The 13,464-nt window shown below is 40.8% G+C and overlaps 1 protein-coding gene across 2 annotated transcripts in view; it reads left to right on the top strand.

The window, feature by feature from the left end:
- Positions 1 to 8,996: 8,996 nt before the first annotated feature.
- The window catches only part of sulf2a (sulfatase 2a), a 64,671-nt gene continuing 60,203 nt past the window's right edge, over positions 8,997 to 13,464 (top strand). For both annotated transcript variants that reach the window (XM_023996257.3, XM_023996256.3), the window contains exon 1: positions 8,997 to 9,619. The gene's annotated coding sequence lies outside the window, so the exon portion shown is untranslated. The remainder of the gene's footprint in view (positions 9,620 to 13,464) is intronic.

Below are 13,464 nucleotides of genomic sequence, written 5' to 3'. Positions count from 1 at the left end.
ATGTTCATCAGGATTTGTGAAGAAGTCGACCATTGAACAACAATGTAAAGGCTATGTGCTGTAAGATTTCTAAAGGATGATGCAGGGACGGTCATCACATTTCATCATATCAAATGTGATTGTATGTTTTCATGCAGCATGATTTCATRTTAGCAGCAAGGCAATAGTGTTGCGTGACAAACTGACAGATTATTTATTGTGGGCATTGCAATTTAATGCATTGTGAGGGGCCTACAATCTCTCCCCTTCTGATTTCCATGAGAAATATACAAATATAGGACTAGATAAGGGAGTTATTGATTGGATGGGTGGGAGGAGGGGGATTGGGATGGGAGAAAGGGGAGAGGGAGGGAAGGAAGGAGGGGGAAAGTACACCTAATGCGAGGAGGAGGAGAGGGAGAGGAGGGTTTCCATATGTAATCTGTGATGCTGTAGATACATCTAAATAACCTGTTGAGAGAAACACACTCAGTGTACAAAACATTAGGAACACCTGCGCTTTCCATGACAGACTGACCTGGTTAATCCAGGTGAAAGCTATGATCCATTATTGATGTCACTTGTTAAATCCACTTCAATCAGTGTAGATGAAGGGGAGGAGACAGGTAAAAAAAAAACTGTTTAAACCTTGAGACAATTGAGACATGGATTGTGTATATGAGCCATTCAGGTGACAAAAGAATATTGTATAGAATAGGTGCCAGGCGCACCGGTTTGAGTGTGTCAAGAACTGCAACGCTGCTGGGGTTTTCACACTCCACAGTTTCCTGTGTGTATCAAGAATTGTTCACCACCCAAAGGACATCTAGCCAACTTGACACAACTGTGGGAAGCAATGGTGTCAACACGGGCCAGCATCCCTGTGGAATGCTTTCAACACCTTGAAGAGTTCCTGCCCAGACGAATTGAGGCTGTTCTGATAGCAAAAGGGGGTGCAACTCAATATTAGGAAGGTGTTCCTTATGTTTTGTACACTCAGTGTAAACTGAAGCATCAATCACCAGGGAGACCAGGAAACAGTGATGGATTCCTCCTAAAGCTCTTTTACACGACCCGAGCGGGCCCCGACATTATACATCYGGTTAGGGCAGGGTAGGGCATGTTTTTCATAAATAACTAGGGTATTGGGCAGGGCTCGAGTATCACTAAATAGATCACTAACATTTTCATGGTGAGCCATTTGTTTATGCTCTGATGCGCAGTACAGTCATATCTGACTAAGATCATAACATGTTGTCAGAAYTGCTTCAACCTCATCAAATATAAGACAGGAGAGATTATTTCACAGAAATATTTAAATAATATTGTTCCTTGAGTTTTGTCTGAGATTTGAGTGATGTAAAGCAGCTAACAGCTAACCAGCTCTCTAATATTGCGAGTTTCATGGTTGCCATGGGGCCATGAGGAAGTCAAGGCAGAGAGCTCTTGTACATTTGTAAATATTTTGTTGTTTTATTTTTATTGCWTTCTTTTTTAACCAACTTTTTGTTTTTCATGACTTGTTGAGTGTTTCTGAGCTACAGTATATATTTATTTGAATCCCCATTAGCTTTTGCAGAGGGAGCAGCTATTCTTCCTGGTCCACAAAAAAACACAAAACATGACAAGTAACCAAACACTGGTACACTGATAGACAAGGACAATCACACACATTTCAAATATAACGATATACAAACAATAAAAACGTTTTTTATTTTTTATTATGTGTGTGTTAAAGTGTGTCTATGTGTGCATGTGTTTGTGTGTGTCCCCTCACAGTTCCCGCCATTCCACGAAATGTTGTTTATTTCTTTAAAGATAATTTAGCTGTTTGCTTCAGTAATTGGAGATGGAAGGGAGTTCCATGCGATCCTGGCTCTGTGTAATACTGTGCGGTGTCGTGAATTCGTTTTGGACTTAGGGACTGTGAAGAGACCCCTGGTAGCATGTTTTGTGGGGTATGTATGGGTGTCTGAGCTGAATGTTATTTGATTATGCAGACAATCTTGAATTTTCATTACAGTAATACATCTCATAAAAACTAGAAGAGAAGCAGTTAATCTCTCGTCAACCCTCAACCAGAAAAGACAGGCATGTTGTTGATGTTAGTTCTGTATGTGCAGTTAAGAGCAAGGCGTGCTTCTCTCATTTGAGCCAGCTGCAGKTTTGCTAGGTCTTTCTTTGCTGCGCTTGACAATATTACCAGACAGTAATCAAGATGGTAACAACTAGTACAGTTAGTGTTTGTGTCAAAAATGCAGAACATCTTTTTATAACAGCCATACCCCTCCCCATTTTCACAACAACTTTGTCAATATGACTTGCCCATGATAATTGACCATCCAATATTATACCTAGGAGTTCAGCTTCCTCAACTTGCTCAGTGGTCACAACCTTTATGCACAACTCCAGTTGAGGTTTAGGTCTTAGAGAATGTTTTGAAACAAATACAATGCTTTTAGTTTTAGATGTATTTAAGACCAGTTAATTATTATTCACCCATTCTGATACTGACTGTAACTCCTTATTTAGAATTTCAGTGAGCTCACAGGCTTTGGGTGCTGACATGTAGAGTGTGGAAACATCCGCAAACATAGTCATTATAGCTTTATGTAAGACCAGTGGAAAATKATTTGTAAAAACTGAGAAGAGTAACGACCCAAAGCAACTGCCCTGAGGAACACCACACTGTACATATCTGATGTAAGAGAAGCTTCCATTGAAGAACACTCTCTGGGTTCTACTGGATAAATAACTCTCCAACAATGTGATGGCAGGTGATGTAAAACCATAGCAAGTGAGTTTCTTGAATAACATTTTCTGATTAATAAAAAGGCTTCACTGAAATCTAACAATACAGCTCCAACTATCATCTTATTTTCCATTTATTTTAACCAATCATCTGTTATCTGAGTCAGTGCAGTACAAGTTGAGTTCCCTTCTCTATATGCATGCTGAAAGTCAGTAGTTAACTTATCTGAAAATTAGCATTGTATTTGGTCACACAAATTCTCTCCATTAGTTTACTAAGAGTAGGCAGAAAACTGATTGGGCAGCTGTTAGAGCCAGCAAAGGCTGCTTTACTATTATTAGGCAGTGTAATTACTTTAGCTTCCTCCCTCACCTGTGAACACACACGCCTTTAGGCTTTGGTTAAAGATATGGCAAAAAGGGGAGGCATAACAGTCTGCTACCATTCTCAATAGTTTCCATCAAGGTTGTCTATACCTGGTGGCTTATCATTATTAATGGATAACAATACTTTTTCTACTTCTCCCACAATAACTTGACCAAATTCAAAACAGCAATCCTTCAACTTTCATTATTAGATATTTTATACAACAAAATGATGATTCACTTTTCAATGTCATTCCACRTCTGAGTTATTTCACTTTACTAGTGAAATAGTAATTGAAATGGGTTTTCTGCCGATGAGATCATTTAACGTACTCCAAAGTCTTTTCCCATTGTGTTTTATGTCATTTATCTTGGTTTGGTAATATAATTTCTTCTTATTTTTGTTAAGTTTAGTCAAAACATTTCACAATCTACATTATGTCAACCAATCATCTGAGCCGCCTGACTTGTTTGCCACCTCTTTAACATCATTTATTTGAACCATACAATTGTGCAATTCATCATCAATCCAGAAGGTTCTATTAGGTCTCACATGTAATTTCTTAACAGGCGCATGCTTGTCAACAATTGGCATGAATCATTTTACATATGCTTCCAGTGCTGCATRGTGATTCACTTCCTCATACACATCAGACCAACATAKATTTTTTACATKTTCAACATTTTGTGTGATCGCTTATAAATTACTTTAAGCCCAAACTTTGGCACTTTGGCACTTTGACTTTCCTTGTTATTGCCACAATGTTATGGTCACTACAGCCAATGGGAACTGATGTTGCTTTGGAGCAAAGCTCTGCAGCATTAGTGAAGATATGATCAATACAAGTCGGTTAAGTGAGAACCTGGGTCATATTACAGGCATTAGTCACAGTTAGAAGCTTCCTCTGAAGAGGACATCTAGTTGCTAACCAGTCAATGTTCAGGTCACCCAGAAAATAGACCTCTCCTTTAACATCACACACAATATCAAGCATTGTGGCCTACWGAAGCACCCCAAAAGAAGAGGCTTTAGATGAGGCAGGTGAACTTGCAACCACAACACTTCAAKAACATTTGACAAGAGATCCTCTCTAAGTTTTACAGGGATATGGCTCTGAACATATAGGCCTTCCACAACATCTCTCCCATAGGCATTCCTGTCTTTTCTGTAGATGTCATATCCTTATATTGCTACTGCTGTATATTTAAAGGAATTATTTATGTGATAGTGGAGCACGGGTCAGCTGTTTGTTCACCTGCACCTGCCCGCAATTGCTAATAACCCATCCGCAACCATCTGGCTATATGTGATAAAGTAAAAATCTGAGGCCCGCACCCGACCCTAACCTGTTAATGTAGAAGAGACGGTGGAAGGATTTTTTGACAGGGGGTGCAGGATTGTTTTTGCCTGATTTAGATGTTTCTGCTTCTAATTTCTGTAATTTTGGTAGGCGATCTGTTAGCCAACTTATTTATAACTAAATACACACAGCTTCTATTCTGTAATTATATGTTGCCTGAGAAGACTAAATAAACCCTTGCTCACCAGAATGTCATAAATCGATAGAATGAATGCTTCAATCTAGTTGACATTGGTAAAGTTTTCTCTGTCTTCTCTGCTTCATTCGCGAAGCAAAGACATTTAGGGACCAGGGAGAAAATGCAATATATATATTTTTTAAATGACATCAGTTTGTAAGGAAATAGAAAGCTGTGAAAATGACCCAACATGTTTATGATAATACTTCAGTTCAGCTTAGATGCATATTTTATGTGGTTGAAATATCATCAGCTTTTATGATGCTGATYAASATAGCACCTCTACAGACGGTATCTAACTGCGCATTCACATTCTCTAAGATGCTCAAAGAAAGAAATCATATTTCTCCTGTTTTTTGCTCCTGTTCCCTGGTAAAAATGTTGCCTACATTTGGTGTATCATTTTACTGCAAGAAATGCTCAGTTCTGCAGTTAATATTGTAGAGTTAGGCCCTGAAGTTTAGGAATATGCACTAATGCCAGATCGCCTAAAATAAAATAAATATAAACTCAATGTAGCCTATAGATAGAAATTGCACAATAATGATACATTTATTGATTTTTGTAAGGTATTGTTTTCTCTTTATTCCTCCCGTAACCCACCCACCCTTCATCTACACAATATTGAATTACCCTAAACCTGCTCACCCCAAGGATATAACTGTGGGGACTGCGGGATATGAGTCAACCCGGGCATCACTACTAAGTGAGTTTCAGAGATGGCCAGGATACTAAATGAATTTCAGAATTGGCCAGTATATGAATATTATCCGGTGTTAGCAAGTTATTGATTTCATGAACCTTATTTTTAAGGCTACATATATTAATYTGGACTATTCTTAGCCCTTTCCTGGGTAGCTTATTGGAGATAGACATAATATGGAGAAAAAATACATTGTTTTGTTTCGTGAATAGTCAGTCAATCAGGTGCTTGTAAATGTCAGTTGTATGTGCGTGTGTGTGTATATGTGACTCACCACCTGGATATGGTCTTATGTAGTGGATTTGGTCTTATGTAGCAAAATTTGTAATTGTGTTTTTTACATTGGATAAAAGTAGAGACTCAGAGCTACAAAATGGTACATCATACACTGCATTTTTGAGGAACAATGGGAAAGTAATTCTGCTTTGAAAGTTGATAAAGTTGTAAACTCACTTTTGAGAAAATGGCTTTTGAATGTTTTGGCATCTAGGGAAGAGCTCRCCTATCAAAGCAATTAAACTATGTAACTGTTTTAAAGTCACCATTGGCCTCCCTGAGTGGTTTCCTACCTCTCCGGCAACTGAGTTAGGAAGGTTGCATGTGTCTTTGTAGTGACTGGGTGTATTGATACACCATCCAAAGTGTAATTAATAACTTCACCATGCTCAAAGGGATATTCAATGTCTGCTTTTTTTTTACCCATCTACCAATACAGGGCATTCGTAAAGTATTCAGATCCCTTCCCTTTTTCCACATTTTGGTACGTTACAGCCTTATTCTAAAATGGATTTAAAAGATACATTCCCTCATCAATCTACACACAGTACCGCATAATGACAAAGCGAAAACTTTTTTTTAATTTTTTTTATTTGTGCAAATGTATTCAAAATAAAAAACAGAAATACCTTATTTACATAAGTATTCAGACCCTTTGCTATGAGACTCAAAACAGAGCTCAGGTGCATTCTGTTTCCATTGATCATCCTTGAGATGTTTCTACAACTTGATTGGAGTCCACCTGTGGTAAATTCAATTGATTGGACTTGATTTGAAAAGGCACACACCTGTCTATATAAGGTCCCACAGTTMACCGTTTCAGCAGAATTGAAGGTCRCCAAYAACACAGTGGCTTCCATCATTCCTAAATGGAAGAAGTTTGGAGCCACTAAGACTCTTCCTAGAGCTGGCCGCCCGGCCAAACTGAGCAGTCSGGGGAGAAGGGCCTTGGTCAGGGAGGTGACCAAGAACCTGATGGTCACTCTGACAGAGCTAACCAGAGTTCCTCTGTGGAGATGGGAGAACCTTCCCAAAGAACAACCACCTCTGCAGCACTCCACCAATCAGGCCTTTATGGTAGAGTGGCCAGACGGAAGTCAACCCTCACTAAAAGGCACATTCCAGCCCACTTGGAGTTTGCCAAAATGCACCTAAAGGACTCTCAGACCATGAGAAACAAGAATCCCTGGTCTGATGAAACCAAGATTGAACTCTTTGGCCTGAATGCCAAACGTCACATCAGGAGGAAACCTGGCACCATCCCTAGGGTGAAGCATGGTGGTGGCAGCATCATGTTGTGGGGATGTTTTTCAGCGGCAGAGACTGGGAGACTACTCAGGATAGAAGGAAAGCAAAGTACACAGAGATCCTTGAGAATGGGCGAAGGTTTACCTTTCAACAGGACAACAACCCTAAGCACACAGCCAAGACAACGCAGAAGTGGCTTCGGGACAAGTCTCTGAATGTCCTTGAGTGGCCCAGCCAGAGCCTGGAATTGAACCCGATTGAACATCTCTGAAAAGACCTGAAAATAGCTGTTCAGCGACACTCCCCATCCAACCTGACAGAGCTTGAGAGGATCTGCAGAGAAGAATGGGAGAAGCTCCCCAAATACAGGTGGGCCAAGCGTGTAGTGTCATACCCAAGAAGACAGTGCTTCAACAAAGTACTGAGTAAAGGGTCTTATGTATGCTTATGTAAATGTGATATATATATATATATTTTCTTTTGCAAACATTTCTAAAAACCTGTTTTTGCTTTGTCATTATGGGGTATTTGGTGTGTATTGTGATGAGGGGAAATAAACAAATGTATCAATTTTAGAATTATTTTTTTATTTAACTAGGCAAGTCAGTTAAGAACAAATTCTTATTTACAATGACGGCCTAGGAACAGTGGCTTGGTCAAGGGTAGAATGACACATATTTAATTTGTCAGCTCAGGGATTCGATCTAGCAACCTTTCAGTTACTGGCCCAACGCTCTWACCACTAGGCTACCTGCCGCCCCATTACAGCCTTAGAATAATAAAATGTGGAAAAGTCAAGGGGTCTGAATACTTTCCGAATGCACTGTAGGTTCCCTGCTTTGCGAGGCATTGGAAAACCTCATTGGTCTTTGTGGATGATTCTGTGTTTGAAATTCACTGCTCGACTGAGGGACCTTACAGATAATTGTCTGTGTGCGGTACAGAGATGAGGTAGTCGTTTAAAAATCATGTCAAACACTATTATTTTACACAGAGTGAGTCCATCTAACTTATTATGGGACGTGTTAAGCACATTTTTACTCCTGAACTTATTTAGGCATGCCATACATAACAAAGGGATTGGATAACTTATTGACTCAAGACATTTCAGCTTTTCATTTTTTTATTTTGTAAATATTTCTAAAACATAAATCCACTTTGACATTACAGGAATTGTGTGTAGCCAGTGAATAAAAATCTTCAATTGAATGTATTTTATATTCAGGCTGTAACACAAAAATGTGGAAAAGAGGTGTGAATACCTTCTGAAAGCACTGTACAGTACATTATAATGGAGAGATTTAGGGATGTGTATGGAAATTGTGTTCTGTTTTTCTGATAGGTTTGTGTTTTGTTTGTGTAAGTGCATGCGTGTATGGGTTGTGTGTGTGTGGTGTGTGTGTGTGTTGTGTGTGTGTGTGTGTGTGTGTGTGTGTGTGTGTGTGTGTGTGTGTGTGTGTGGTGTGTGCGTGTGCGGGTTGGGCATGTATCAGGGCTGTGCACAGACCTTTTCGGGGCAGGTGCTCAAAAAAAAATAACTGTCACTGTCACAACTGTCACAGATTTGTTGAGTAATTATGACTTTGATTATTGAATTACATAAAAGCAATAGATGGCCACATCTTAATGGCTAATTAAATTACACATCTTTAACGCAAATTTAACAACGACTTGCGGGCGGTGGGTTCAGAACAACAATGACAAAAACTGTATACAAAAAGTGCCATTTAATTTTTTTACCCAAAACTAAAGAGCACTTTAGAGACTGGAAGGGCGAAGGGGAATGCGCTCTGCACAGGTAAAGCTTTATCTGTGCACTTGCCTGATGTGCATTTGTTTGTCCATTAATGCATATTCCTCTCTGCAGCTTGTTGGTGTCTGATCCTCTTAAGGGGCCATGCCAGCCAGCCTTATAGAAGTGCCAGGCTCATAAATATGGTGCCAAGCTCTCCCTCTCCTCTCCCGCCCTCCAGCATTAAGATTGATCCCTGGTTCCCTCCCCTTCCTTTCTCTCTCTCCTCTCCCTGGCCCTGCCTTTATGAGCCTGTGAATAGGTGAAGCACACAGGCTCCAACAGATGGCCAGAGCTGCCCTGATTCACTCACACACACACCACAGCCACATGAATGAGAGCGGAGCGAGAGAAAGAGAGAGAAAGAGACAGGGAGAAAAAGAAGGTGAAACTGAGAACTAGAAAGAGAGGAGAACGATATAGGAAGAAAAGAGTGGGAGAAAAAGAGAAGGGGGGCAGAGAGAGAGAGAGGAGGACAACGAGGAGAAAGAGAGATTGCAAATCAGAGTGAGTGTAGGAAAACGAGAAAGCTAGAGCGTGTCAGGAGTGTGTTGGAGTGAGTGATAAAAAGTGCAAGAAAGAGCACAAGACAATATGTGATAGAGAGGGAGAGGGAGGGAGAGACAGAGATGCGGCGAAAAGGGGAGTGAGGCGAAATTGAATTGTAGATAGAGGGACCTTCTCTCCTCCTCCTTCCCTCCCTCTTTTATCAATCTCCTCTGAAACCACGCCTCCCTCCTTTCACTTGGGTGTGCATCTATAACAGTGGGCGGCTGTGTGGGAGTTAGACTCTCAGACTGCCAGCAGAGCGGACAGTAGGGCACAGGACAGGAGTGTGTCGAAGACTGGTCAGAGCAGGTGTATGCCTGTGTGTGAGCTGACGGACYGAGCTCTGTGTGCATCCTGTGTGTGTCACCTCACCCGCTCCACCCAGGGACATCGCTTCTGAGGAGCACAGCTGGGAGGTACAGTACTGTAGCTTTGCTCTACTTTACACTTCTCCTTTGCTCTCCATTGCACTCGCCTTCATTAGATTTACTCTCACCTCCACCACCACCACCACCACCAGCATCATCATCTCGTCTGCGTAACAGTGGAGGAGGACATGAACACTCACTTGCATGTGGCACTGAACTCCTTCACAAAGTATCTGACTTTGCATTGGGCTGTTGTGGAATAGACGTATCTGCAGTTTGGATCCATCTATTCATTATAAGTTGGTACATTGAATGAAAAGTCATTAATAAATTAACAGTCACATTTTCATTAGGCATGTAGCTTTGTATAAGCATTGATACAGTAAGTCACTGTATCGATGGTAGTGGGTGACATTAATGCCAATACTGTTCCTAGATAGCAGTGGTTCAGTTCTTTTATAAATAGGGCACTGGTTTAAAGATTATTCTGACATGATGAATTGTCATTTCCCAAAGTTGACCATTTCCCCCAGGTTTATCAAGAGTGGAGTTCAGGAGATTGAGCCATCTTGTAGAGCTTTGTTCTGCCAACACTGACACGGCTCCTACTTGTTCTTGGTGTAGTTTTAGTTTTGGTAACGGTATTGTTTCTATTCTCTCTCTGGTTCGCATTGACATAATTTATCTTGAATTGATATATTGATGAGTGTTCATGCACAACAATTATCCCAATACAATACAAAGAAGTTACTGGTTTGAATTGCTCCAAATGTGTCAACTTTTTATACTTTTGTGAGATTGAAGTGAATAAAACCATACTGTTTCTGTTCCAGTAAAAACTGCTCTACTATCCCACGCAGTAGGCTAGACTAGGTTAGATGTTTACATAATGTTTTGTCAGTGTCTTTATGGGTGAAAAGGATCAGGCGGTAGTGAGTGCTCTCTGAGTGATGAGATAGAGAGTAGAGGGCGCTGGTTGTGACCTGGACCTGAAATATTTATTGCTGAGACTGGATGGCTGCCTGGCTGGCTGGTTRTCTGGCTGCTGTTTACTGACTYGAGGGATGAGGGGATGGAGGGCCTTTGGTTGGTGGTGGCAGAAATCAGTGGTTAAGACATTCATTATTTACTGTGCACTCTGCAGCTGGAGGCTGGATCTAACCCCCAGATCAACTGGCCTCTTTTCTCTGCTAGAGTGGAGAAGGCTGCTCCTGTTTTGTCTACCTGTCAGCTAACCCCTAGGCACTCCGCTAGTTCACCCACACATATGCACAAGCACAGATGCACGCATAGGCTACGTACACACATGCATGCACATACGCACACACACACACACACACACACACAGTAGACATCCCAGTACCTTGTATGATCTGTCTCTCTTTCTCCTCACACACACTCAGCAGGAGTCTTGACCTGGAGACCTGTTGGAAGGCTGTCTGCTGTGGCTCAGAGTGAACGCGTAAAAGGACTTATGGACTCCACAGAGAGGGTTGCTTGTYTAGGCTATGTGTAAAAGGAGAGAGTGTGCTTGGAGAGAGTGTGGTTCCAAGCTCTGCATATGTGTATTCATCTAGAATGTTCTGTAGGTTCTGCATGTAGAGGCTGTAGAATTGACCGTTGTTGAATTAAGTACAGGACACATCTGGTGTCTCCCAGCCAGGGGGAAGATATATTGGCAGGCCATGACACACTAACCACAGAGCCAGCCAACAGGGGCACACACACACACCACACACGTACAGTGACAGGAGGCAGATTTCGGTAACAGTGACAAAACTCAAGGTGACATGGCTGGCTGTCTGACTCCTGCCTTTAGTGTGGCTGCTCACTTTACCTCCACTTTTAATTAAGCTGGTTAGGTCGAACATAGGCCTACCTAGAGGATGAAGGTGGTGAGGTGATGAAATAATACACAAAGACTGAGATGCAAAGAGCATGATTCAAATTTGAGAATGATTTGGAGGATGGTGGAGGATTGTGACTGTCTACACCCTGATACTACTGATCATCTAAGAAAATATGTTGGGTAATGTAATAAGTGAGACCTGTAACTAGTGCTCCTGTTCCCCTCTGAGTTTCCTGTTCAGCGTTATGTGCTGCTGTGAGCTGTACTTGTGATGAGAAGGTATCTGTAGATCACTGTTTAAATCTCATCCTGCAGCTCTTCTCTTTAATGATATTGGCTGAGATGGCCTCTTTATTGGTTTGTTTTGTAATTTTTTMGTTTTGGGTGGTTACAGGTCAATTGTTCTTTGACGAGCACCAATCATTCTCACTTTTGATAATTCTAATGTTATCATTTCTAATAGTAATTGTATCCACTGGCGAATTGAGAGAGAGAGAGAGAGTGAGGTGATTGCCGTCCAAGAGCCAACATATTTTTTTGCGGCAGTGCTGGCTGCCAGCAGTAATCGTTTCATATTGATTGAGAAATTCAAGGAGCTACCATTGTTAATCGATGCAAKGCATTGAATATTTACATTCATGCACTTCAAAATGAATTTCGTAAACATTTCCCCAGAAGTGTTTAACTGCAGGGCACTCCCACATCATATGAAGGAATGTGCCTACCTGATTTTTGGGACACAGTGAACATTTGGGAGTATGGGCCAATTTCATCGTAAAACATTTCCTTGGTGTTAAATAGTCAGGGAACAACCTTCAAATGTATAAGTTGATGGTACAAATTATGGGATGCCAAGGTCATTTTTTCCCATATTCTGTTCTACTTAAAGGGTTACCTTTACCCTAGACCATCATTTTTTATGATTAGCTCAGAATATGAGCTTTCCAGAAGTTGTTTATATATTATAGAGATCAGCCCTTTCGTGAGCCCAGATAATTTATTTATAAATCGCATCAATGGATGGTTCAGTAGTTGGGTTTCCCAKGGGAATCCATTGGCCAGTATAGCTAAATTGTAAATATAGAAAAAAGGATTTGTCTGGTAATGTGTATGTCTTTCAAATCGTGGAATATTTTCAAACCCTTACTGTCCATGATATCGGCATGGGTAAGGATTCCACATTTAGGGGGATGAAAAAGGCCGCCCTCCAGATCACAAGGGATTATTGTGAAATATTGGAGTATGGGCATGCCATTCTGATTCCCAGTTACATTGTTTTTCAATTTTGCACCAAATAGATATTGTGTGAGCTATAATAGGACAAAACGTAGTTTACATTGTTTAAAATGGATATATCAGTAAAGACCACCTCTTCCAGGGCAATAGGAGACACCCTATTTATCTCTATTCTCAGCCAGGGGGTGGAAGAATCATGTCTAAATKAATTTAGGATGGGATGAAATMCTAGTGCCTGGAAATACAATTTAAAGTTTGGGACGGATAGTCATCGTACATCCAAGTTTGTTCATTCTATCTTGGATCGCTTACCTCGCCATGTATATTTTGAAACCACGCTATGAATTTTATCCCAGTAGCCAGAAGGGGGAGACAAGGGAACCACTGAACTACAGAAATTCAGCCGTGGTTATATATTTATTTTGACAATAGATATTCTGTCGGTTGAAGCAACTGTGATATTAGTCCATCTACTGAGGTCAGATATAAATTATTTGATCATTTGAGATGAAGCTGAATTTGTCTATGATCTTCAAAGCTTCTGGAAGCGATTGAGATAAATTATCAAGATATCYTCGGCGTATAATGAAATTACGTGATCTGTAGAATTGAGAGATATTGGTGTAATTTTTTCCGATTGTCGAATTGCCTTGTTCAGGGGCTCCATAGACCATAAAAATAGGAGAGGTGAGATGGGATCACCTTGCCTGCTACTTCTAGTTATTCTGAACGGAKCAGAGCAAGTACTGACTGTTATTACTATGGCTGAGGAATTGCCATAAAGTGTTTTTATTAAGCCAAGTCCCAT

Source organism: Salvelinus sp. IW2-2015, linkage group LG11 (genome assembly GCF_002910315.2).
Source record: "Salvelinus sp. IW2-2015 linkage group LG11, ASM291031v2, whole genome shotgun sequence".
NCBI classification, from domain to species: Eukaryota; Metazoa; Chordata; class Actinopteri; order Salmoniformes; family Salmonidae; genus Salvelinus; species Salvelinus sp. IW2-2015.
The sequence above is the reverse complement of the archived record's forward strand: the minus strand, read 5'-3'. Positions and strand labels throughout refer to the sequence as shown.